We start from the raw sequence: 27,515 nt of genomic DNA on the forward strand, positions 1-27,515 counted from the left end.
ATGTATTGCCAAAGCACAAATTATTTCATCCATGAAGTCAAGCAGACTGCAATAAATCAATAAATAAATGAAACTTTCACAGGCAATTCCATTTAACCCACAAGTACCCGTAGGGGCCCTAGGCTAGGCTAACGTATTCTGGTACATTTCAGGGTAGTTGACCAGCCAACTTCTGGTGGCTTTACATGATCAACAGCTTTGTGGTGTAAACAACTTATGCACGGCTGTCGCTTCCACTGGAGTCTTCTAACCACTACACCACTAGGTAGGGCAGTGACAGCAGGATAATACTTCATTACCATCACACCTTTTGTATTATTACTTCCGCCAAAGAAGTTGGAGAAGGTTATGTATTCACCTATGTTTGTCTGTTTATCCAGACGATATCTCCAAAAGTTCTCAATGAATTTCAATGAAATTTTGTTGTGGAAGGGTGGGCAATGGGCCAAGAAAGGATTGACTAAATTTAGGGGAGGATCCGAATCCTTCCGCACAATATCTCCAAAAGTTCTCGATGAATTTCAGTGAAATTTTGTGGAAAGGTGGGTCATGGGCCAAGAAAGAATTGATTAAATCATGGGGCGGATCCGGATCCGGCACTGGCATAGGTATGCGCTTTCTGAGAGCTTCCTAGTATTCTTTCTGCCTTCAGTCCACTTTATTCACCTTAATAATAGTCTCCTCTACTGGGAGTTAGAAACAGGCTACATTAATATGTTCAGTCCAAGGATATTATAATCTATCTGTCTATTGCCAGACGCCTTACTCCAGCAAGGGGTCACCACAAACAATCACCTCCATGTCGCCTTGTCCCCCGCCATTTCACTGCCCTACTTCCAGCTTACATCCCCCTCTCTCACATACCTCTCCACTCCATCCCTCCATCTCATACTTGGCCTTCTCCTCCCTCTCCCCCCCCCCTCCACCTCACTCACATACACTCTCCTCGTCCGTCTCTCGCTCTCCATCCTCCCCACATGGCCAAACCACCTCAGTGTGTTTCTCCTAACGCTTCCTCTCACATCCATAGCCACACCAGAACACTCTTTTGCTTCGTCATTTTCTAGTCTGACTCTCAATGTGACTCCACATGTTTCCTCTTAAATAACTCATTTTCACTTCTCTCACTCTTGACTTGTGTCTCTCCAACAAGATCCAAGCTTCATTTCCATACGTTAGAGTTGGTATCACAATACTGTATTGCAGTAACTTTTTCATTTCCATGTTCACTTCCCTGTTTCTTATAACTTCTTTCAAAGAACCAGCAACCTTTCTTCCTTGTTGTACCCTTTCAAGCACTTCACCCTCTAAACTTCCATCTTACTGATCACACTACCCAAGTACTTAAACGCATTCACATTTTCCATTTCCTCCTCATCCTACGTCACTGTACATTCAGTGACTTCGTTTCTCTCGAAGACCATAACTTTACTCTTCCCTTTAGGTTCCGTTTCATACAGACTGTCCCACACTCATTCACAAAGTCTTGCAGCTCTCCTTTGTCTTCACTTAACAAGAGAGTATCATATGCAAACAACAGTACAGAGTTTCCACACACTGCACTCTCTCATTAGGGCCGCTCCAGTATCCACTGCCCAACCATGTATCTCTTTTATATCCTCAGTTATATACAGATTGAACAACCATGGAGACATGACACATCCGTTCCAGTCTAAACGTCAAATGGAAAAAATCACTCAGTTCACTGGCCACACGCACTGCAGTCTTAGCTCCCTCATACATAATCTTCACGGCTTTTGGGAACTTCCTATTTACTCCATATATTCGTAATACTTTCCTCATTTCTTGTCTATCTAACCCGTCATATGCTTTCTCCAAATCCATGAAGGCTGCGAACAACTTCTTTCCCTTCTCTAGAAACTTTTCCAACCAAGACGTACAATACGAATGAATATCCGATCCAGACAATCTCTTCCCTTCCTAAAACCTCCTTGTTCTTCTTCAACTAATTCCTCTGTTATTTCCCTGACTCTGCCAATAAGTATCCTACCATAAACTTTTCCTATTACAATCAGAAGACAAATGCCACCATGATTACCACACATTTCCTTTTCCCCTTTTCCTTTATACAAGGGAATAATTATACCTGACTTATCCTCCGAGACTCTACCCTCCTCCCAGGCCAATCTGCACATCTTACACACTCATTGTACTACAGTCTTTCCCCCATGCTTCAGCATTTTATCACACATTCCATCATTTACTGGGGCTTTCGCCACTTTGCCTTTCTTCAGTGCCTCGATAACTTCCCTCCTAGTGATTTCGTCCTCTCTCCTCACATTTCTCCTTTTCCCAGCCATTCCCCAGCCACTTATACTCGCATTACTTTCATTCTCAGTGTTCAACAATTCCTTAAAGTGTTCTCACAACCTGCGCACTTTTTATCTCTTCTCCACTTGTAATCTACCATTTTTATCATTCCCTCCTAGATTAACTTCTTTAACACCCTGCCTAACTCTCTTTACCTCTTTCCAGATCATTTTCTTACATTCCTTTAACCTTGCACTTAAAAACCTTCCAAATTCCTTATCTACTCACTCCTTACTCCCTCTTACTAATCTTTTCACTTCTCTCTTCATCTCTACATATAACTTTCTTCTGTCTCTGAACTTCCTTCATATCCCTGTTTCTCATCCAGTCACTTTCCTCTTTTGTGCCACAGCCTATCTAACCTCTTCATTCCACCACGTTATTCCTTGCACTCCCTTTCTTCTTTTCTTCACCCCACACATGACCTCACATGCTGCACATATTTCTTGCGTGAATATCTTGCACACACTTTCCACGCCCCCATGTACTCCAAATTATGTTTACCCAATCGCTCCTCCACTTCTCTCTTATATTCTGCCTTTTTTCCATCCTCTTGTAACCTATCCACCTTGTAAGAACTACTTCCTCCAGTCCTTCCCTTCTTGTATTCGTCCATTTCATTTGAATTTCACCATCACCAAGTGGTGGTCAGAAAGTCCACTCCCCCAACCTCTATGTGCTCTTGCATCCATTACAAATCTTCTCATTCTGTCATCTACACAGACATCATCAATAATTGCCTTCCGTTCATTCAGTTCACCACCCACCCTTCTCATCACTCACTACATATACCATGTGGATAATATTGTGTCTGAAGAGGGTATTGGCTATCACCAACCCCTTCCCGGCACAAATGTCCACCACAGCACTGCCATTCTCTGCAGGCACACCCACTCACCAAATACTCCATCCACTATCACATTCCCAACTTTTCCATTCATATCTCCAGTCAAAAACACTCTTTCATTCCATTCAAACTTTTCCATGCTCACTTCCACATTTGTCAAGGAATTCCTTCACACTGGTTGTACGATCTTCCATTGGGGCATGCACATACACAATTGCCCACATTTGTAGTCCAACTTTCAGTCTTACCCACACAATTGTTGAGCCAACTGATCCATACTCTTTTATATTCTCCTTCCATCTCTTGCATACACCAATACACACTCCTTCTTTTGCCCTCTCATTTGAACCCATTCCCATGTATATACCCCAACCATACTCCCCTTCTCCCACTTTCTCACCTTGTCATTTAGTTTCAGTTAATCCACATACATCCACTTTTGCACCCTGAAGCACCTGGACAATCTCTTTCTCTTTCACCTCATCATCTGCACCCCTTACATTCAATGTTGCAATCAGTATCATGTCTTTTGTTCGGTTCTTAGTCGCCACCTGTTAGTCAGTCCTGGTCCGGGACTTTTTTTTCATTCATTCATTGCCAGACGCCATGTATCCCAAACGGGGTGGCCAACAGCTTAGAGTTAATTGTTTTACAGGGAGGGGCACTAATCCTCCACCAACCCCACTTGACACGTAGGGATGCCAAACGGCATCTGGTGTTCCCAGGCGGTCACCCATCCAAGTACTAACCAGACCCAACGTTGCTTAACTTCGCTGATCGGACGGGAAGAGGTGTACCCAACATGGTATAGCCGTTGGGTGTAGAGGAGGAAAGAGAGGCTGAAATTATGGCAGACGGAAGGGTGCGAGGAATAAATGTGTTGGGAGAGTTGAAAGATTCTTTGATCACGATGGAGGAAGCAGGGAAAGCTGCAGGCATGGATGGGTGTGCTGTGGAATGCCTTAAAAATGGCGGAGCGACTGTTGTTGAACTGTTAGTAAGTTTCCTGTATGTGTGTTTTGTGAGTGGTATGGTGCCGATTGACTGGACAAGTACTTGTGTAGTTCTGCTGTATAATGGTAAAGGTGATAAGTATGAATGTACTAGCTTTAGGTCTATAAGTCTTCAATGTTGTAGATAAGTTTTATTGTAGAATGTTAATTAAAAGAGTTAGAGAGGGTACAGAGGGAGTGATTGGTGATGAGCTGTGTGGCTATAGGAGAGGGAGGGGATGCGTGGATCAGGTGTTTGCTGTGAGACAGTGGTGTGAAAAGTATTTAGCAAAAGGTCTATCTATCTGTCTATCTATATACCTAGGCTGCTTCCCCCAAGGAAAGGGAGGTAGCCGAGACAGGACGACACAGTCCCCATTTACTCATCCATTTAGACACATTCATTCACATCTTAGCCCTAAAGGGGAGATGGGACAGATCCTCACCACACCACACCGCACAAGGGTCAACTGTGCAATGCAATCAGTGACATCCACAGCAGGGCCCGACAGCAGAGCTGGTTTACCCCTGCCATATCATAATAGACCCGCACCTGACCTGACTAGCTGATCAGACCAAATGCGGGAGAATATCCCCTCAGGTCTGCGTCATCATTTACTCATTCACAGTTTCTCTCCATTTATTTCTGTCATGCACAGCCACTCTTCCTTGCTCAACAGACATCCCTCTAGCATCCAGCGCTTTCTTCACGCTGTCCATCCATCCTATTCGTGGTCTCCCTGTCAGCCTTACGCCTCTCATATCAGATCTAGTTATCTTTTTCACCAATTGCTCATTATCCATTCTCTCCATATGCCCAAACCATTGCAACACCCTCTGCTCAACTCTACAAGCCATCTCCCAAACAACTCCAGTTCTCTTTCGCACTTAATCATTTCTCACTCAATCCATACGCGTCATTCCACACATACTCCTCAGACACCTCATTTCCATTACATTCAAACTTTTCCTCTCTGCTACACCCATATTCCATGTTTCAGCCCCATATAACGCAGTCGGTACCACAACACCGTCATACAGCCTTCTCTTTACATCCATTCTAAGCGAACGACATCTAAACACTTTTTCCATTCCTCTCAGCACCTTACGTACTTCATTTGTTCTAAACTTCAGTTCTCCATCTATTCTTCCATCTACAGCAACATATGACCCTAAGTGTTTAAAACATGCTACCTCCTCAAGCAACTCACCATTCAAAATTATAATCATCCCCCTACCATCTACCAACCTCGTACACTTCATCACTTTACTCTTATTCTCATTTACTTTCAATTTCCTTCTTTCACACACCCTTCGAAATTCCTTTACCAACTGTCTCAATCTCTCCTCTGACTCAGCCACCAGTGCAGTATCATCTGTAAACAGCAGCTGCTTCAGATTCCACTCTCCAACATCAACATTCACCAGACAATTGCCCCCCAGACAGTTGCCCCCCGGACAGTTGCCCCCTGGACATCTGCCCCCGGACAACTGCCCCCTTAATAACTGCCCCCTGGATCACTGCCCCCATAGGATTATTTCCCCCTGGACAACTGCCCCCCGGATAACTGCCCTCGTAGGATAATTGCCCCCCACGGATAAATGTCCCCGCATCCACGACAGGCAAGAGACAGACATTATTATAAATGTATTTTTTTATAAATGTATTTTTCGTACAATATAATCAGGTCGTTGAAACATAGGTCATGTCAAATGTCATGTCACATGTCGATGTTGAAGAGGTTCATGCGGAGCGATGCTCCGCAGATAGTCAACGATGTCTCGTTCTTCAAACTGTCTGACGATGTTGAAAATCCTCTGCGTCAAGTCCTGATATTGTTTCTTTTTTGGTGGTGGCGGATGACCTGCCAACGTCTGGTTGATGACCACTTCGTTGAGGGCTTGCTCTTTTCTCAGTGTCTGGAGAAACTTCCATATGTTTGGGTGGCACTCCAATATGCTTGACTGTATGTGGTTTTACCACCCTTCAACGGCGTTATTGGTGCGAGGCAAGTCCACCATCAGGCGGTCATGCATGTTCCACATGTCAATCGGGAATAACGGAGCTCGCCTAGCTTGTCACCGTATTCTTCCGATGTATGTGTCTTCGAAGTAGTCCATGACAGGATCAGCTTTGGGGGCATAATTTCCTGAAGTACTTCGAAGGCATTAAGCACTTTGTTGGGCGGCACGAAGGCTAAGGCCGGCAACAGGTGCACTTTAAGTGCAAACTCCGCATTGGCTTGATATGTTTGTTGGAGTCCTTCGGATTGCACTTTATGGTAGACACTTTGCGAGAGGTGATAAAAGCAGCCATTCAGTCACTCCAGGGAACCATGACTCAATAACACTCTTTGCGGCTTGTTCATAGTCGATCAGCACAGTGTCTGGGCTCAGCATTGGGTTGATTTGCAGCAGCTGTTCTAATAATTCCCGGTAAGTGGATTGCTGCTTGTTTGGCAACAAAGCGTAAACACATGGAAATACTTGGTTGTGTATTAACGCATGAACAGTATAAAGCTGGTAGAAAATCGCTGGCACCACTTTGAATGTTCCATCAGCGAACCAATTCACTGAGTTTTGCAGAAGTTGTAGGTTCTTTGTAGTGGAAAAAATCAGCATATGCTGTTGTGTTGGGCCGTTATCATACAGCAGGAACTCCTCTCCGCCAGCAGTGACTCTGTATTCATTGGGTATGTTCATATCAGCAGCACTTGGTGGTAATGGATTAGGTCCACTGACATTCTGTTTATGGCGGCGAACATCCGTCTGATGTGTTCTATTGATGGCAACTGTACTGACGCATCCTCTGAAATACCCTGAACTGCTTGGCTGATGATCTGCTGCGAAGTCCCGTGTGAGCTGATTGCTTGATTTTTGATGTCACGCCAAACAGCTAGCATATCTGGACGACCCACCTTGACAGCATGTGTATGTGTGTTGAAGCTGCAAACAATTTCTCCATCACGCACCTTGAGCTTGGCCTTCCAGTTGTTGTGCCAACGTCTTTCACACTCATAGGAAACCACGTCATCAGCTAAGGTCTTCTGCTTCACGTATATGTGGCCTTCGTAAATGAGTTTTGGCTTGCCACGCTCACTTGGAATGAACTCCATGGTTGGATGAACCAACACCGTTGCTAGATATGCAAATCACAACCATAGCCAGCAGTAATGCAACAGTATTGGTCTGGTTGGCGACCACAGATTGATACAACAGGCTTCACCCCACAACTCCGAAAGACTGTCAGAATGAAGCTGTCATAACAAGCCAACACTTCAACTGATCAGGCTGGTTTATGTTTTCGGAACAGTGAGAATGACACCGTGGGTCGATGAACACGGCTTGCTCTTCATAAGGCCACCTTACTAAACATGTTTTGTATTGGTGGCTTTGACGTATGTTTGTTGTGCCGCCAGTTTGGGGGGCAGTTATCCGCAGGGGGGGCAATTATCCTACGAGGGCAGTTATCCGGGGGGCAGTTGTCCAGTGGGGAATAATCCTATGGGGGCTGTTATCCAGGGGGCAGTTGTCCAGGGGCAGATGTACAGGGGGCAGCTGTCCGGGGGGCAATTGTCCGGATACCACCAGACTCAGATCTCCACCTAAATCTCTTGCATTCACCTCCCTTACAACACCATCCATATAAATATTAAACAACCAAGACAATATCACACATCCCTGTCGCAGTCCCAGTCTCACGGGAAACCAATCACTCACAGCATTTCCCACTCTTACACACGCTCTGCTATTTACATAAAAACTTTTCACCCCTTTTTGTAACCTACCATCAAGTCCATACAATCTTAAAACAGTCCACAAAGCCTCCCTATCAATTCTATCATACGCTTTCTCTAAATCCATGAATGCCCAAAACACATCCTTGCCTTTTGCTAAATTCTTTTCACGCACTTGTCTCACAGCGAACACCTGATCCACGCATCCCCTCCCTCTCCTAAAGCCACACTGCTCATCACCAATCACTCTCTCTGTACCCTCTCTAACTCTCATAATTAACACTCTACTATACACCTTATCTACAACACTCAACAGACTTATACGCCTAAAGCTAGTACATTTATACTTATCACCCTTGCTTTTATACAACGGGACCACACAAGCACTTCCCCAGGCAATTGGCGCCATACCTTTCACAAAGCACACATTCAACCGTCTTACTAACCAGTCAACAATAGTCACTCCAGCACCCTTCAGGCATTCCACAGCCTGCAGTTTTCCCTGTTTTCATCTCCTTTACTGCCTTCTCCACTTCCTCTTTCGTGATCAAAGAATCATTCAACTCTCCCAACACATTTATTCCTTGAACCCTTCCATCCGCCACAATCTCAGCCACCCTTTCCTCCTTTACATTTAACAATCTTTCAAAATACTCTGCCCATCTCTTCCTTACTGCATCCATCTCAATTGACATCCTTCCATCCTCTTCTTTTACTCGCTCTTCCTTCCCAACTCTCCCTTTCGCACTCTTTTAACTCCTCCTGAACATTTTCTTATTCTATTGAAGATTCTCTGTCAGCCGCCTACCCCACCTCTCATCTGCTGCCACTTTTGCATCACGCACAGCCCTTCTCGCCCTATTTCTCTTTTCCTTATACCTCTCATATGACACCTCATCCTTCCTCTGCAGCCACACTTCATATGCTAGTCTCTTCTCAGCTACAGCCATACTTACTTCCTCGCACCACCATTCACTTCCTTTTCTTACACCACCACCCACACGTCTCACACCACACACCTCTTCTGCATGCCCCACCACAGCACTCTTAAACAACTGCCATTCCTCCTCCACACTGCCATTTTCCTGATCTTTCACTGCGTTCCACTCATCTTTCAATTTCTCCTGACACTATCATTTTCTCTCTTTTATCCAACTCACTCACTTTCAAAACCTCCCTGCCCTAACCCTCCTACCTCTCACTCATCTCTTACCTACTCTTAACTTTCCCTCCACCAGGTAGTGGTCAGACATACCTCCACCCTCCCCTCTCAGAACTCTCACATCCAACAATCTTCCTATTACATTCCTAGACACAACCACATAGTCCATTAATGCTTTATCCACAACCATTCCACCATCCTGTCTCACCCATGTATACTTATATCTTTCTTCTCGAACAGCGTATTTCCAATCACCATCTCTCGCACAACACACATCCCTATCATTCGTTCCCCATTTTCATTTCTTCCAGGCACGCCATGCATACCAACTACACCTTCAACTGCTACATTTCCCACTCTAGAATTCAGATCTCCCATCATTACCACATTCACATTCGCTCCAAAACTCTGCAGACACTCATCAACATAATTCCAGAAAGACTCCCTTTCTTCTTCATCCTTTTCACTACCAGGCTCATATGCCATCATAAACACCCCACAACTCACGTTCAAATTTCGCTTTCACCCACATCAGTCTCGATGACACTTCTTCCATTCAATCACACACTGCTGTACATCCGGACTCACTAACAAGGCCACACCTTCTCTTGCCCTTCCTGTATCAACACCTGACAATCATCCATTCACACTTCCAAACATAGACTCACCCTTCCCTTTCATCTTCGTGTCACTCAAAACTAACACATCCAACTTTCTTCTTACAAACATTCTCCCAGTCTCCTCCCTTTTAGCCTCAATCGTACTACATCCACGCACATTCATAGACCCAATCTTCAGGGTACGGGGATAACTCAATCCCTCATCCCTTTCTCTGGCCTGTCCCTGTCTCTTTTTAGGAACTAAAAAACAGAGGAGGGGGTCCCTAGTCCCCTCACCCCGTAAGGGGTAAGGACATGTTTTGGGCGTTCGTGGATTTACAGAAAGCATATGATAGAATTGATAGGGAGGCAGTATGAATTGTTTTGAGATTGTATGGACTTGATGGTAGGTTGTTAAAAGGAGTGAAACATTTTTATGTAAATAGTAGAGCACGAGTAGGAGCAGGAAATACTGTAAGTGACTGGTTTCCCGTGAGAGTGGGGCTGCAACAGAGAAGTGTGATGTCGCCTTGGTTTTTTAATATTTATATGGATGGAGTTGTAAGGGAGGTGAATGCGAGAGTGTCAGGTGGAAGTCTGAGTCTGGTGAATGCTGATGGTAGAGAGTGGAATCTGAATCAGCTTCTCTTTGCGAATGCTACTGCACTTATGGTTGATTCGGAGGAGAGATTGAGACGGTACAGGAGTTTCGAAGGGTGTGTGAAAGGAGAAAACTTAAAGTAATGAGAATAAGAGCGAAGTGATGAAGTGTACGAGGTTGGTAGGTGGTAGGAGGATGAATATAGTTTTGAATGGTGAGTTGCTTGAGGAGATAGTGTGCTTTAAGTATTCATTGGCCACATCTTGGCTTACTGAAACTATTTGGCTTGTCACTCAATGTAAAGCCACTTGTAAAGGAAAGAAAAACAATAAGAAGTGACAGAAAAGACGGGAGGAATAGGATAAGTGGAGGCAGGCACAGAAAAAGAGTGGTAAAGACTATGGAAGAAGTAGGCAGCACTACGTCAAGTGAATGCTGCCTACTTCTTCCTTAGGCTATATCATTCTTTTTCTGTGCCTACCCTCCTCTCTTCTAATTTCTAACATCTTTCCTGTCACTTCTTATTGCTTTTCTTTCCCTTTCAGGTGGCTTTACATTGAGTGACAAGCCAAATGGTTTCCCGTAAGCCAAGAAACCATTTACAATGCTGGGTGGTAACCAAATAACCAAACCCTACGTGCTCCCTACGTGTCAACAAGTGGGTTGGTGGAGGGTTATTGTCCCTCCCCGTAAAACAAATAACTCAAAGTCAAATGGCTACCCCTTACAAGATTATAGCGTCTGGGAGTAGATAGATAGATAGATAGATAGATGTTGCTGTGGATGGAAGAATAAATGTAGAAGTGAAGTTTAGAATGAATGAAGTAGGAAAGGTGCTGCAAGGAATGAAAAAAAAAAATTGTTTAGATGTCGTTCGCTTAAATTGGATGTAAAGAGAAGGCTGTATGAGTGTGTAGTGGTCCCAGCTGCATTATATGGGGCTGAAACATGGAATATGCTTTTAGCAGAGAAGAAAGGTTTGATTGTAATGGAGATGAAGTGTCTGAGGTGTATGTGTGGAGTGACGCATATGGATTAAGTGAGAAATGAAGATGTGCAAAAGAGAACTGTAGTTATGCAAGAGATGGCTGATCGAGTTGAGCAGAGAGTGTTTGGGGAGCATATGGAGAGAATGGACGAAGAGTGACTGGTGAACAAGATAACTGGGTCGGATGTGAGAGGTATAAGGCTGGGAGGAAGACAACGAATAGGGTGGATGGACAGTGTGAAGAGAGCGTTAGATGCGAGAGGTATGTCTGTTGAGCAAGGAAGAGTGGCTGTGTGTGATAGGAGCGACTGGAGAGAAATCGTGCATGAATAAATGGTGACACAGCCTTGAGGGGATATTCTCCCGCATTAGGTCTGATCAACGGTTTAGGTCAGGTGCGGGTAAGGGGATGGATCCATTATGATATGGCAGGGGTAAACCAGTTCTGTCGTCGGATCCTTCTGCTGATGTTGATGATTGCACCGCGCAATTGACCCTCGTGCGGTGTGGTGTGCTGAGGATCTGTCCCTTTCCCACTTAGGGCTAAGATACAAACTAAATGTGTGTGTGTGTGTGTGTGTGTGTGTGTGTGTGTGTGTGTGTGTGTGTGTGTGTGTGTGTCTGTGTCTGTGTTTATGTGAGGAAGAAGGAATCAAAGGCAATGAGCCCACAAAACTGTTCCTTCCAAGAGAAAAACAAAATACAAGAGAGAGCCAAATTCAAGATCCATTCATTTTGAGATGCCTGGACACACTGCATTTGAAAGAATAGAGATCGCAGGAAGCAGGAAATACAGACAGAGGGAGACAGTTCAAGAGCTGACCAGTTGCACAAATGAAGGACCGGGAGCAATGGTCAACTCTTACACCAGAGAGTTGGACAGAAAAGGGGTGAGAGCCTGCTGCTAGACGGGTGCCACGCACCCGTCACAGAAGCGGAAGAATGCATGAAGACAGCTCAGAGGAACAGTGACCACCGAAGCAGCGATAGAAAAGAGACAAAGATGCAACATTGCAGCGAAGAGACAGGTTGAAGGGAGTCAGCAAGAGGGGGAGAGCCAATGAGACGAAAAGCCTTTGACTCCACCCCATTGAGAAGAGCTGTATGTGGGGAGCCTTCCCACACATGAGAGTTGTACTCCCTGTATAGAGTCAACAACTGTGCAGGGGCAAAGAAGGAACGGAGTTGGCTTAGCACACCCGATCGCTTGTAAGCAGATTTCACAGGAGATGCAGTATGATCTTTCCAAGACAAGTCCCGAACAAATGAAACCACAAGCATGTTCAACGATGATACAGGATTAAGTTGAGTATTATTAAACATAAGTGAGTATACCTGTGGAAGATTCTGTCGGGTTGATAGGTGCATTAAAAACAACCAAACTATTTTTACCCCAGTCAGAGATACGAGCCAAGTCAGACATTAGGTGTGCCATAGCCTCATCCCTTGCCTGTTGAAGTAACTGCTGAGATGGACGTTGTGGGAATCGAATGGAAAGGTGAAGGGTGGAGTCATCAGCATATGAGTGGATAGGGTTAGATGTACAGCTTAGAAGGTCATTGATGAATAAAAGGAAGAGAGTTGGTGATAGGACAGAGCCCTGAGGAACACCACTGTTAATAGATCTAGGAGAAGAATGATAGCCGTCTACAACAGCGGCTATAGAACGACCAGAAAGGAAGCTAGAGATGAAGGCACAGATAGAAGGATAGAAACCGTAAGAGGGCAGTTCGAAATTAAAGATTTATGCTAGACTCGATCGAAAGCCTTTGAGATGTCAAGTGCAATGGCAAAGCTCTCGCGAAAGTCCCGAAAGGAGGGTGACCAGGAGTCTGACAGGTAGGTGAGAAGATCGCCGGTGGAGCGTCCCTGACAGAACCCATACTGACGATCAGAAAGGTTGTGACAGGAAAGATGCTTTAAAATTTTTCTATTAAGAATGGACTCAAAAACTTTTGAGATACAGGATGTTAAAGCAATTGGACGATAGTTAGAGGGTTGGGAATGGTCACCCTTCTTTGGGACTGGCTGAATGAGAGCAGACTTCCAGCAAGAAGGAAAGGTACAAGTTGACAGACAAAGGCGAAAGAGTTTGCCTAGGCAGGGTATAAGCACAGAAGCACACTTCTTGAGAACAACAGAAGGGACTCCATCAGGCCCATATGCCTTATTAGTACTGAGGCCAGCAATGGCAGAAAATACATCAGCTGAAGAAATTTTAATGTTAGCCATGAGGAAGTCAGAGGGGGGAAGTGATGGAGGAACAGCACCGGAATCGTCTAAGGAGGAATTGGAGGAGAAAGTCTGAGCGAAGAGATCTGCTTTATCAGTGGAAGAAATATCTACAGAGCCATCAGAGCAGAAAAGAGGAGGGAAGGATGATGAGGTAAAGTTGTTAGAAAGGTTTTTGGCAAGGTGCCAGAAGGAGCGGGAAGAGTTCGAGTTAGAGGGTTGAGAGCATTTTGTACGGATGAAATTATTTTTAGCAGAGCGAAGAACAGACTTAGGACGATTCTGGGCAGAAATGTATAAAAGATGTGATTCAGGGATGGGTTGGCTCCGGTACCTATTATAGGCCCTCTCCTTGTTGCGGACAGCATTAGAACAAGCGTGATTAAACCAAGGCTTTCGTGCATTAGTCAAAGGATATGAGAAAGGAATGTATGCTTCCATGCCCAAGAGAATAACCTCTGTAATGCGCAAGGCACACCCAGATGGCTCCCGGCCATGGAAGCAATAATCATTCCAGGGAAAATCAAAGAAGTACTGCCTGAGGGCCTCCCAATCTACAGCTCCAAAGTGCCAGAGACGACGTTTTTTTGGAGGGTCCACAGGCTGTACCAGAGCGATAGGACAGGTTAAGGTGATAAGGTTGTGATCGGAGGAGCCCAACGGAGAGAAAAGATTAACAGCGTAAGCAGAAGGATTAGTTGTAAGGAAGAGATCAAGTATGTTGGAGCTCTCTCCAAGGTGGTCAGGGATACGGGTAGGGTGCTGTACAAGCTGCTCTAGGTCATTAAGGATAGAAAAGGTGTAGGCTTGTTCACCAGGTAGATCAGTGATAGGAGAGGAGAGCCAAAGGTGGTGGTGAACATTGAAATCTCCTAGAATGGAGATTTCAGAGAAAAGAGAAATGGATAGAATGTGTTCCATCGTAGAAGTAAGATAGTCAAAGAATTTTTGATAGTCAGTAGAATTACGAGATAAGTAAACAGCACAGATATAATTAGTCAGAGAATGACAGGAAAGCCGAAGCCAGAGTGTAGAGAATTCAGAAGAATTGAGTTCAGGAACACGAGAGCAAAATAAGTTGTTGCTTATATAAACACAACAGCCACCTTTGGCTTTGAAATGAGTATAGAGAAAGTAGGAGGATTTAGAGAAAAGGGTTTGCCGTCAGTTTCCTCAGACAGCTGAGTCTCAGTTAGGAAAAGAAGGTGAGGTTTAGAGAAGGAGAGGTGGTGCTCAACAGAGCGAAAGTTAGAGGAAAGGACACGAATGTTGCAGAAATGAAGAAGAGAGTCAGACAGTGGTTCCAGGCAGCTTGAGTTGTCACCGGGAGAGGGGCTGAAGGTGGGGGCATTTATGGTCCTCCCCCCTGAGGACTCCGAGGCTATGTTATTCGACGCCATTTGTTGAAGATTTTGAAAAGGAAGTGTGGTGTGTACTGTGCATGTAATTTGGTGTTGATAGTTGGAGAAACTTGTATTGGAGAGCATGCTGGTCTACTCTCTGTGTTACTGAGACACTGAAAAAGTTCAGCAAAGGCGGATGGTCGGGACCTAGTCCCGAGGGCTGATGAAACGGGAGCTCCAGCTCTCTCTGTCATCAACTTTCCATCCACATTGGGAGTACTGCCCTGCTCGACTGGTGCTACAGTCTACTCCTGCCAGTGTGTGTGTGTGTGTATGAGCAAATTGGGAGTATGTCGTCTGTCTCAGTTACCTCCCTTTCTTTGGGGGAGGCAGCCTACGTGTATAGAAAAATATAGGTAGTTTTCTGGAGAGGGGCACTAACCCTCTGCCGACCCACTTGTTGTCACGTAGGGTACACATGTTGGTTAGTTATAGAGGTACCCTGAAAACAGAGTACCACTACACTAAGTGGGTGGACGACGGGTGCCCCCACCTACCACTACATATTATAATGAAAGAAAATAAAAAAATATGTATCACAAGCCAGACTGAGACTATAAAAGAAAAAAAAAATCATGGTTTCAGTTGGATGGAGGTAAAATACATATAACAGAATGTAGGATATTAAGTGGAAAAAAAAATATGGAAAGGCGAAGATGGGGCTAAAAATCAGATGCAAAATTCAGAAGAAAAGAAAAACAAAATATAAAGTAAAAGAACAGCACGAAGAGATGGTGAACCCGGGTTCCTATGACTCACAGGCCACGATTCCACCAGTCCTGATCACACCGTCTTAAGCCAGAGTCACACTGACGAGAAAAACGGCTAACATGCTAGCCGTTTTTGTGCACAGAATTACTGAGAGTCAGTGGGATTCAGCTTGCTAGGAGGTTTGTTGTTGTGATAAGGACTCCAATGAGCTAAATATCAATTTCTCAGCTGTTTTTAACTGTGAATGAAATATTTAATTAGAGCTGGAGGTTAGTTTAAATCAAAGCCGCTTGTAAAAGTAGCTACTGTAACATTTTAGCCACCTCTGCACAGTGTGACTGCACCTTCAAGGACCAAACTTATTTAGAGCTGTCAGCACTTTCAGGTTCCTATAACTCACGGCCAGATGAGTAAAATCGGAATGACGGGAATAGAATGGAGTAGTTATCTTTAGATTCCTCTTCCTACACACTCTCCAAAGAGTGTGTAGGAACAGGAATTCCTTAATGTTAAGTTAATGTAAAGTTAATGTAAACAAGAGTAAAGTTATGGTGTTTGAGAGGAATGAAGTCACAGAATACTCAGTGAGGTTGGATGGTGAGGATATGGAGAATGTGAGTGCACTGAAGTACTTGGGTAGTGTGATGAGTAAGGATGGAACTTTGGGGGATGAAGTGCTTGAAAGGGTTCAACAGGGAAGGAAGGTTGTTGGTTCACTGAATGCAGTGATGAGAAATAGGGAGGTGAGTATGGAGGTTAAGAAGTCACTGCATGATAGTATTGTGATCCCTACCCTGAGGTATGGAAGAGAGGCGTCGACCTTGCCAGAGGGGAACAAATCAAGAGTGAGAGCAGTGGAAATGAGTTACTTGAGAGGAGCATGTGGAGTGACATGGAGGGACAGGTTGACGAATGAAGAAGTGAAAGAACGTTGTGGGGTGGATGTGGATGTGGTTGAGAAGATTAGGAGAAATACACTGAGGTGGTTTGGACATGTGGAGAGATTGGAAAATGAAAGACTGACAGAGGATGTGTGTGGGTGAGGTGGAGGGAGGGAGAGGGAGGGGAAGACCGCGGTTGAGGTGGAGGGATGGAGTTGAGAAGTATATGAGGGAGGGGGGAGTGAGTTGGGGGGAGGGTAGGCAGATGGTGGGTGACAGAGCATTTTGGAGGCGTTTTGTCTGTGGCCACCCTTTGCGGGATTAGGGCGTCGTGCTATAGGTAGATAGATAGATAGTAATCTTTACCAAGGAAAGGTTAATGCTGACAAAATTAACCCTCTCTGGCTGACACACGGTACTCATTGTTAGCTAAATATAAGCATCTGGCACTAAGTGATAATGTATACTACGCTTGTCCCCTCTATGAACGGGTTAATTTGTACATTACTAATACTTTCAGCCTCCCATGTTCACTCGCAGATGGCTACACATCGCCAGATGTATTAATTAACTACTTCAACAAGATGACTTAACCCATTAGTGCCCGGTCATAGATCCCATTGGAATTTTATTATGAAATTTGGTATAAATGGTGCCTGTGGGGTCAGGATGACGACTCAAAAAGAAAATTTTCAAAATTTTTACCGGAAGTGGATGAAACAGGCAAGTCCATTAAATTACGTGTGGAAGCTGTCCCTACAGATACCTGTAAATTGTGAAATATTACAGTAGGCACTGAAAAACTATAGAAACCAATAAAATTCACATTAGAAATTAATTTTAACTAATCTTACCAACTTTCTGTGATTTTTTTACCTAAGAAGAAACTTAACCTAAGCTAAAAATCAACACGTTTACTGTTTTTCGTAATTTTTTCTCATAATATTTCGCCAATCTTCAGGCATTTTTCGTTGCAAATTGGCGCAATTACATGAAAGCATGTAGAAAAGGGTAACTAAAAATAAAATCAAGTGGTCTTAGTTATTTTATTTTCACATTTTTTAAACATCTCATATAAATAAAAGGTCCTTTATTAAGTAGAAAAAAAAAATCAAAAGTGACTTGGGCAACTGGAATGAGCTCAACCTTACTGGTGGCTTGGCTGGTGACTTTGTGGTGGATTTATTGATGGTAGGCCTCAAAACAGTAGGGGTGGAGTCCAACATTGCACCTGCGGCACCTGTAATGTGGTTACAGACGTTTTTCCTGTCTGGCGTCTTGATGACCAGGTGTTTGCCTTTGTTTCTCCTGACGTCAGCCACGGTGCTGGGGGAGAGGACAGGAAGAATGTGGATGCAGCTGGTGTTGGTCTCCCCATTAACCGTCACTGTCATCTCCACACATGACCGGATGAAGTCCAGGAGAGGCATCTTCTCATGTTCTTTGATGCCCATCACGACTCCCACCTTGCGATACAGACGCCAGGCCTGGACAAGAGACTCATTCAGGAACCAGTTGTGCAGGTCCCAGTACCACTTTCGGTTGCGTGTGGTGATGGCGTAGCACTCCACCATGCTGTCCAGGAGGTCCATGCCGCCCATGTTGGTGTTGTAGACCCTGATGGTGTTGGGCAGGTTCACTTCCACCTAACTCTTTTCATTTGATGAATACCTGAAGAGTATAACAGAGTCGGTGACAGATTTACCCTCATCAGGCAGGAAGATGACAATGTCGGTTGGTTGAGCGGGTGGTTTATCCTCCAAAAGTGAAAGAATTTGCGCCATTGACAGTCCAACAGTCCTGAAAACGAAAGAAAATATTGTTTTATTTTCAATATTTACATCATCATCATCAGTCTATCTATCAAGTCTATCAATGAGTATTATCTGTCAGGTAATATTTTACTATCTATCTATCTATCTATCTATTGCCAGACGCCTCAATCCCGTTTGGGGTGGCCACAAACAAATCGCCTCCAAGTCGCCCTGTCCCCTGCCATTTCACTGCCCTGCTCCCAACTCACACACCCCTCTCTCATATACCTCTCCACCCCATCCCTCCATCTCATCCTCGGCCTCCCCTTCCCTCTTCCCCCCTCCACCTCACTCACATACACTCTCTTTGTCAGTCTTTTACCCTCCATTCTCTCCACATGGCCAAACCACCTCAGTGTGTTCCTCATAACGCTTCCTATCACATCCACATCCACACCACAACGCTTCTTTATATCCTCATTCGTCAGCCTGTCTCTCCATGTGACTCCACAGGCTCCTCTTAAATAACTCATTTCCACTGCTCTCACTCTTGACTTGTGTCATTCCAACAACGTCCAAGCTTTACTTCCATACGTTGGAGTTGGTATCACAACACTGTCATGTAGTAACTGTTTCACTTCCATGCTCACTTCCCTGTTTCTTATCACTGCTTTCAAAGAACCAACAACCTTTCTTCCCTGCTGTACCCTTTCAAGCATTTCACCCTCTAAACCTCCATCCTTACTCATCACACTACCCAAGTACTTAAACATACTCACATTTTCCAATTCCTCACCATCCAACCTCGCTGTACATTCACTGACTTCACCTCTCTCAAAGACCATCACTTTACTCTTCCCTACATTTACCTTTAGATTCCGTTTCTTACACACTCTCCCAACCTCATCCACCAAGCCTTGCAGCTCCTCTTCGTCTTCATTCAACAACACAGTATCATTTGCAAAAAACAGTACAGGGAGTTTCCAAACAGTATCCTCTCTCACCAGGGCCACTCCAACATCCACTACCCTACCTTGTACCTCTTTCATTATCCCATCCATGTACAAATTGAACAACCATGGAGACATGACACATCCCTCTTTCAACCCAACCTTCAAAGAGAAAAATTCACTTAGTTCACCATCCACACGCACTGCAGCCTTCGCACCATTGTACATACTCTTCACAGCATTCAACAACTTCCCATCTACTCCATATATTCTTAACACTTTCCACAATCCTTGTCTATCCACCCTGTCATATGCTTTCTCCAAATCCATGAAAGCCGCATACAACTTCTTTCCCTTCTCTAGAAATTTCCCACTAAAGATCTGAGAATGAATATCTGATCTACGCAACCTCTTCCCTTCCTAAAGCCTCCCTGTTCTTCTCCAACTAATTTCTCTGTTCTTTCTCTAACTCTGTCAATAAGTATCCTACAATACACTTTCCCTATTATACTAAGAAGACAAATGCCCCTATGTTTACCACACACTTCTTTTTCCCCTTTTCCTTTGTACAAGGGAATAATTATACCTGACTTCCAATCCTCCGGGACTCTACCTTCCTCCCAGGCCAATCTGCACATCTTCCACATCCATTCTACTACTATCTCTCCCCCATGCTTCAGCATTTCACCACACACTCCATCAATTCCTGGGCTTTCCCCAATTTAACTTTGTTCATTCCTTCCACAACTTCTATCCTACTGATTTCTTCCTGTCTTCTCACCTCCTTCCTTCTCCCAGCCATTCCCCAGCCACTTATACTCACATTACTTCCATCCTCTATGTTCAACAATTCCTTAAAGTGTTCTCTCCATCTGCTCACTTTTTCTCCCTTCTCCACTAGTAATCTACCATTTTTATCTTTCACTCCCCTGCTAACTTCACTTCCACCCTGTCTTATTCTTTTCACCTCTTTCCAGAACATTTTCTTACAGTCCCTCCACTTTACACTCAAATTCCTTCCAAATTCCTCATCCACTCTCTTCTTACTCTCTCTTACTAATCTTTTCACCTCTCTCTTTCTTTCTACATATAACTCTCTCTTCCGCCTCTCATCTTCTTCCACGCCCCTATTTCTCATCCATTCATTGTATCCTTTCTTCCTTTGTGCCATAGCCTGTCTCACCTCGTCAGTCCACCACGCTGTTCCTTGCACCCCCCTCCGTCTTCTCTTCCTTCCACACACCACATCACATGCTGCACGTATTTCTTCTGTAAATATCCTACACACACCTTCCACGTCTCCCATCTGCTCCAATTCATATTTGTCCAGTCGTTCCTCCACTTCTTTCTTATACTCTGCCTTTTTCTCATCCTCTTGTAACCTTTCCACTCTTCTTGCAACTACTCCTTCCTCTCGTCTTTCCCTTCTTCTCTTCCTCCATTTTGCTTGAATCCTAATTCTGGCCACCACCAAGCAGTGGTCAGAAAGTCCACTCCCTCAACCTCTATAAGCTCTTGCATCTATTACACATCTTCGCATCCTTTCATCCACACACACATAATCAGTCATTGCCTTCCTTTCATTCAGTTCACCACCCACCCTTCTTATCACTCGCAATGTATACCTGTGGATCATTTTATGCTTGAAGAGGGTATTGGCTATCACCAACCCCCTCCCAGCACAAATGTCCACTAACGCACTCCCATTCTCATCTATCTCAGCAGGCACACCCCACTCACCAACTATTCCATCCACCTTCACATTCCCAACTTTACCATTCATATCACCGATCAAAAACACCCTCTCATTCCTTCCAAACTTTTCCATGCACACTTCTACATTTGTCCAAAACTCTTCTCTCACTCTTCTGACACGATCTTGTGTTGGCGCATACACACACACAATCGCCCACATTTGTATTCCAACTTTCAACTTTATCCACACTTTATGATTATTCTTCTTCACATTTTATATGCTTACATGTTCATCTCTGTGGTATTTTTACTTGTTTTATGATTTTTTTTTCTCCATTTGCCTAAAAAAAATGTTTTTGCCCTATTTTACATGAAATTATGCCAAAGAAAAGTAACATTATGGAAAAGGCTATAGCATGAAATATATATGACAAATGGAACAATACATGATAAAGTAAGTGATAACAGCTAACTTATACACAAACGCAATATTTTCTATGTTTTTCTACTTTTACACCTGTCTGCAGGGACAATGCCCATGCTTACTTTAAAGTACTTCCAAAAATCAACTTTTATATAGGGCAAGATAATGCAGATAATTTGGAACTATCTTTTTTCACATACAAAGGTACAGCTTTCAATTTTTTTTTAGAAGAACAAATTGTGGGTTAATTTAGTATATTTACCTTTTTTTGTAGATGAGATTCATGCGACTCGAGCCTCCTTCCATCTTCACAGAAAACATTCACTTTACTGGCCTGTAGCAAGGGGTTGTGGTCACTTCCAACATTCACCACTGCACTTCCGTACTAGTTGTCCTTTATCTACTGAAAAAAATTATCTGCATATCTTTCTGCAAAACAGACTGAGAGAGGTGTTTATGAGGAATACTTTCCGCATACTTTAAAGATACCCGTAGGTAATAATGGGTAAAGTGGTTAACAGCGCAGCTCTTTTTTTTTTTTTTCTCCATAAGTTTTGATGACGTCTGATTTTTTTTTTTTCATAACCTTAGTAATAAGATTATCTGGTGATAGTAACAAAACGACTAAACCCAAATGTCACCTGGATTCAAGGGACAAATTTAATTCAGCCGTATATTCAGTGGAAGGTAAAACCAAAGGAAAATAGGTATTGTGAAGCAGAAGGTACCCGGAATCAAGTATTAAAAAGAAATAAAAACATCTGAAAAAACACGGAGTGGTTGAGTAAATGATCCCTGGCTCCTATGTCTCCCAGGCAGCCGTTCTATCCATTCTGATCACACCATCTTAGAGGCAGAGTAATTACATTGACACTTATTAATCGAACATCGCTGGTGCTTCAGGAGCTGATGCAGAGGACTGTGAGCACTGAGCTTTGATAGTATATGTTGATAAATGTTGAATGAACGCTGTTGTTGAGAGGAAAAGTGACTATTAGCCTTATCTGATAGTGAATGGAGAGAGACTTGAATTAGTGAGGAAGTTTTTGTGCCGGGTGCAGCAAGAGGAAAGAGTTCAGTGTGCAGACGAGGTGGAAATCAGAATACCAGAGAGAAGAAAATTGGCTGGAGCTATAACGTACTTGGTTATAAGCAGAAGTACCAGTGAGAGGCTGCAAGAGGATTGCATGAAAGTGTTTTAGGGCTGTAGTCTTAACCCGTGCCGTCTCGGCGACGTGAACTAACGTCCGCACATGATGTGCACTCATGTCCCAGCAACGTGAATTAACGCGGCAACATTGCAAGGTCCCTAATTTGCACAACTTTCAATTTTCGCGAGTGATTTCGCGAGTGATTTTTGGCACGTATACACAGGACACCTTCCTCTATTCCTCTACAAGATGCCAAGCAGGGACAATGCCTTACACCGCATAACCTTTCCCCCCCCTTGCACGCCATTGTCTCGGCAATTCACCTGTTACCAGTGACCTGGCCAATAAAGACATTCAGGGCCAGAGTGATTCCCCAATCAATGACAATGTGGAGGACAAAGTTTACATAGCATTAGAGGAAGAAACAGTCAGAAATGATGATCAGGTAATGTGGGAAAATAAAGGTCATGAATGGTGATGAGTTAGTGAGTGAAACAATGCTTATAATGCCTATGTTACTGTTTGAAAACCAATATACTCTTGTACTACATATAAATTCATACCAAATAAATAAATAAATACTGTTTATGAATGGATAAAATAGTTACCCTCCCATAGAACTCGTTTTCTTTGGTGCCAGCCTGTTAGAAAACCCAGTCAGGTAAGGAAGTACTCGTACCTAAATCGAGTATTTTAAACCTCAGTTGGGCGATTTCTCTATGAATTTTCGATGTTTCTCACCAAAAGCGGATGTTTGAGCCAAAAAAAAAGAAAAGGTCCAAAAACGTTGGGACTGGGGCGTACCACTGCCCAGAAAACGTCGGGATGGGGCGGGTTAAACTGTGAGCAGGCGTTCACCTTGCCCTATCTGTACCTTTTGGTAATCTTAACATACAAAAGGGAGAGTGTTCCCCAGTGAACAGGAGAAGATTACCACACCATAGTACTGGAATTCGCGGGGAGTCTCATAGCACCCCTTGGGAATCCCCTTCCTCATATTACAGTAGCCTAGTGCAAAGTAAACTATGTAGAATTTGAAGGACCATATGGTGTGTGTGATGGGAATTTTAATTTAATGAGAAAATCATCGTGTAAAGAAAAAATAAACATTAATACTTTTTTATCCTTTTAAAAGACTTTACTGCTTCTCCGGAGACGGTTAATTTACGACGAGAGGAAAAACAGATGAGATACTGTATTCGCTTCCATTTAATTTTTCAATATTTCCACCAAGTTGTTTGTCATATATGGTGCATGATGTTTTTACAATTACAGTAGTTTCCTTAGTTCATGAATGATTCCAACAGTAGAGAATGGCCGAATACTACCTAAACAGACGAAACGTGCACAGCCAATTAGTGTGAATTATGAAGTCTTATGTTTGCATTCGGTAAACTTTTACAAGTCCTCACTCTTTTGTTTTCGTTTGACAGTATATTATTCTGTTGTATTTTGGTATGATTTGAACGAATCTGATCTTTATTTTCGGTGCCTGTGATTGGTTTTCAAATTAGCTCCCCCACCCAATTAGTGTCTTGGGGGACTGGTGGGATTTCGGGGTTCCGGGTGGGAAAAATGACAAAATAAAAATCATTTGGATCAGAAGTATAATCATAAACGGTAAGAAGAGCCAAGGTGTATTCGTAGGGTTATTACTTACTGCATGAACCCATTTCAAGCTATATCTGACACTGAATTTTTCCTACAGTACAGGTTCTCCAAAGCTTGTAGGCCTATGCATACTCTTATACATAGTATTCAAGAACAAATACCAGTCTTTGATAATAAAGAAGGTAAGAATTCCTAACATTATGAAATTATATTGTATGTGAATTGTAGATACTTTTTTTTTTTTTCTTTTTTTACATTTTAAGTTATAAATTTAATCAGGGATACCAACTGTTGCACTCTCACGATTCCAAGATTACCACTTAGGTCGAAGGCGTGAGCTTCCACTTCGAGCAGGGTGCAGGAAGGGTAACTCCTGCCCTCAATTTCAAGACTACGGGCTTTAGTGCCCACAACTAAAGGGGCACTCAGTGGAGCGCACCTCTCCAACAAGGGCAATGATATTTCCTAACCACTCTTTCTAATGGGTGCAGTGTACATGTGCGTGTAATATACTCTTACCAATTTATATGTAGTATACTTAACAACTGCCAATATTGCAATTTTTAATGAATCCACATCAGATCTGGAATATGATCTAGACAATTTTCAACATTTTTAAAAAACAATTCCTAGGGACAAGGGCTCTCTGCCCACTAAATTTGGTCCAAATCTCTCTCTTATCTTTTCAGTAATCCTGCTAACACACAAACTAACAAATAAACAAACAGGGGTGAATTCTCCTCGCCGGAGAGAATAATTCATGTGAGACTTTGATGTAATATTATTACAAAAGTCAAGAGTAGTGCAAACGGTGTTTCTGAGAAATGTATGGGAGGAACAAAGAGTGTACAGACGTCGGAATAAGTTCGTTTCCTTTTCCGTGGACTAAGGTGTTTATAACACTGCTCGATGGAGAGGTATCCCCTCCTCCTCCCTTCCTCATAGTCCCACACTCCCACCCAAGCCCCCAACTTTCTCTCCGACCCCATAACCCCACCCGGCACCCTCCATACTCTTGCTCACAGTCAGCTAGGGGTTTCTGTACTTCAAGCACTTCTAATTACATGTAGTCCGAAGAACTAATAAAGGCATAGTACAGCATATATCATAAACCAAGTTAGGAAAAGGTTTACTACACTGTGAGAGAGAGAGAGAGAGAGAGAGAGAGAGAGAGAGAGAGAGAGAGAGAGAGAGTTAAAAGACAGGGAGCGACACAGGGAGAGGGAGAGCGAGTGGAGAAAAGAGAAATGAGAGGGCAGTTACGGAGAAAATAAGAAGGGGAGAGGCAAGGAGAGGCAAGGAGAGAGCTAAGAAAAGAGACAGAGAACGAGAAGATGAGACAGTGAGAGGTAAAATGAGATACAAGCAGTGTGAAAGGGAAAGAGAAAAGGGAGATGTGAATAGAATGGCCGGGAGACAGGGAAGTAGGGACAAAAAGGGAGACAGCTGAGAGAAAATGGGAATGGAGCAAACATAGAAATAGGGATAACAAAAAGAGAAAGTGGGAAAGACAGCTATGGAACGGAATACTTAGAATGATAATGAGAAAAATTACGAAAGGAGGCAAGGTAACAAGGAGGAGGAAGAAAGTGTGTTATTCTGGCAAGGACGCTAGGAAAGAACTAAGCAGGATAAGACGAAAGCATTGAGGCTGAGTAGAACGAATGACAGTCAAGTAAAAAGGGAGGGAGAGAAACAGAGAAATTAGGGATTTTTGAGGAGAGAAAGTAGAGATTAAGGGTGGGAAGAAAATAGGTTAATTTTTAGGGCAAGACAGAGGAAAGGGATGTTAGGAAGGGAAGACAAGGGGAGGGAGAGGAAGAGGGAGGGAGGGAGGGAGGAAAAGACATTGGAAAGAGCAGAATGAAAGAAGAGATTTCGGGTAACAGGGAGAGACGGGGAGGGGAGAGAAAACGAGCATGCAGTTATTACTGGGGGAAGAAAGCAGTGAAGGAAATGGATTTAGTACAAGCAAAGAAATACGGAAAGAGTAATGGAGAAAATAGGTAAGACACGTGACAGATGAAAAAAGGAAGACAAAGTTGTAACACAAGGAGGGAGAAAGAAGAGTGAGGTAAGGAGGGAGTGACAGAGAGAGAGAGAGAGCCGAAGGAAAGAAAAGAGAGAGGGAGGAAGGTAGGGACTGAGCAGATAGCTATAAAGAAACGGGAAGGAGGGAAAAGGAAACTGGGGATGAGACAAAGGATCCAGAGAGAGAGAGGGGGGGGGGGAGCGCAGTACACAGACAGGCACAGACAAATAGGTCGACAAATATTCAGAAAGAGAGAGAGAGAGAGAGAGAGAGAGAGAGAGAGTGTGTGTGTGTGTGTGTGTGTGTGTGTGTGTGTGTGTGTGTGTGTGTGTGTGTGTGTTTCAGTCCCTGTGTCACTCCTATGACACTGTTCCATTTTTTCACCTGCGTATTTTCTTCCTCTCTGCTTCAGTTCTTCTCTCACTCATTTTTTTATCAGTATTTCTCCTGATTGTTCTTACCATTCCAAGTCTCTCTCTCTCTCTCTCTCTCTCTCTCTCTCCCTAGGAATAAAGAGATTGTTCTCACAGTCTACATCTCCTTCATACGGCCACTTCCTGAGTTGCTGTGGAATTTTGGTCGCTTGAAAAAGACATACGTCGACATAAAAAGAGTTCAGGAGACTAAGGTATCAGGTTCACGTGAGGGCTGTGGGACTTTTTTAGAAGAAACTCGTAGACTACGAGGTCAGCTCATTGAAGTATTTAAAATCCGAATGGGTTTCACAATCATTACATAGAAAGTTGCTTACTCTTAACACGAACTCGGCACACAACCATGGTTGGAAGCTGTATATGAAAAAATATACCAGCAGAATTACGTGAAAACTTTTTCACGTGCAAGATCTGCTCCACATGGAACTGACTCAACATGGACGTTGTTAGCACTACAGTAGAGAAGTTTAAGGGATTTATCGGCAGGATTTTACACTAGAATAAATGTGAATTGGATATGCATTCCCAGGCAAACAAGAAGTATCTCCACTGTATGAGCTGCAGAGTCATTAAGATCCTAACTTTTCCTTCTAACTCCTGTGTGTGTGTGTGTGTGTGTGTGTGTGTGTGTGTGTGTGTGTGTGTGTGTGTGTGTGACGCTATGTTGTGTTGGGAGAGTATTACATCACCTGTGTTGCATTATGATCCATAAGAGTGTTGTACTCTTGCAATATCTAATAATCATTTCAGTGAGTGATTGTGTTGCAGCATGTATTTGAGTTTCAGTATTGTCTATCTACCAGTCTATCTGACTGTCTGTCTGTCTGTCACTACATATCTGTCTATCTGTCTCTGTATCTATATCTGTCCTTATTCCATCTATCTATCTATTTGTCTTTCTGTCTCTGCCTGCCTCTCAGTCTCTGTATCTACTTACGTATCTATGTTTGCATGGGAGTTGCAGTGTTCCATAAGTGTTG

General features: G+C 43.5%; 1 non-coding gene across 1 annotated transcript; it reads right to left on the reverse strand.

The window, feature by feature from the left end:
- Positions 1-3,878: 3,878 nt before the first annotated feature.
- On the reverse strand, positions 3,879-3,997 carry LOC145392593 (5S ribosomal RNA). Its single transcript, XR_013896025.1, has one exon. It is a non-coding gene; the product is annotated as a 5S ribosomal RNA (ribosomal RNA).
- Positions 3,998-27,515: the final 23,518 nt, after the last annotated feature.

The sequence above is a fragment of the Coenobita brevimanus genome, chromosome 22 (genome assembly GCF_032717465.1).
Source record: "Coenobita brevimanus isolate Jiangsu-jjx chromosome 22, ASM3271746v2, whole genome shotgun sequence".
Taxonomy (NCBI): Eukaryota; Metazoa; Arthropoda; class Malacostraca; order Decapoda; family Coenobitidae; genus Coenobita; species Coenobita brevimanus.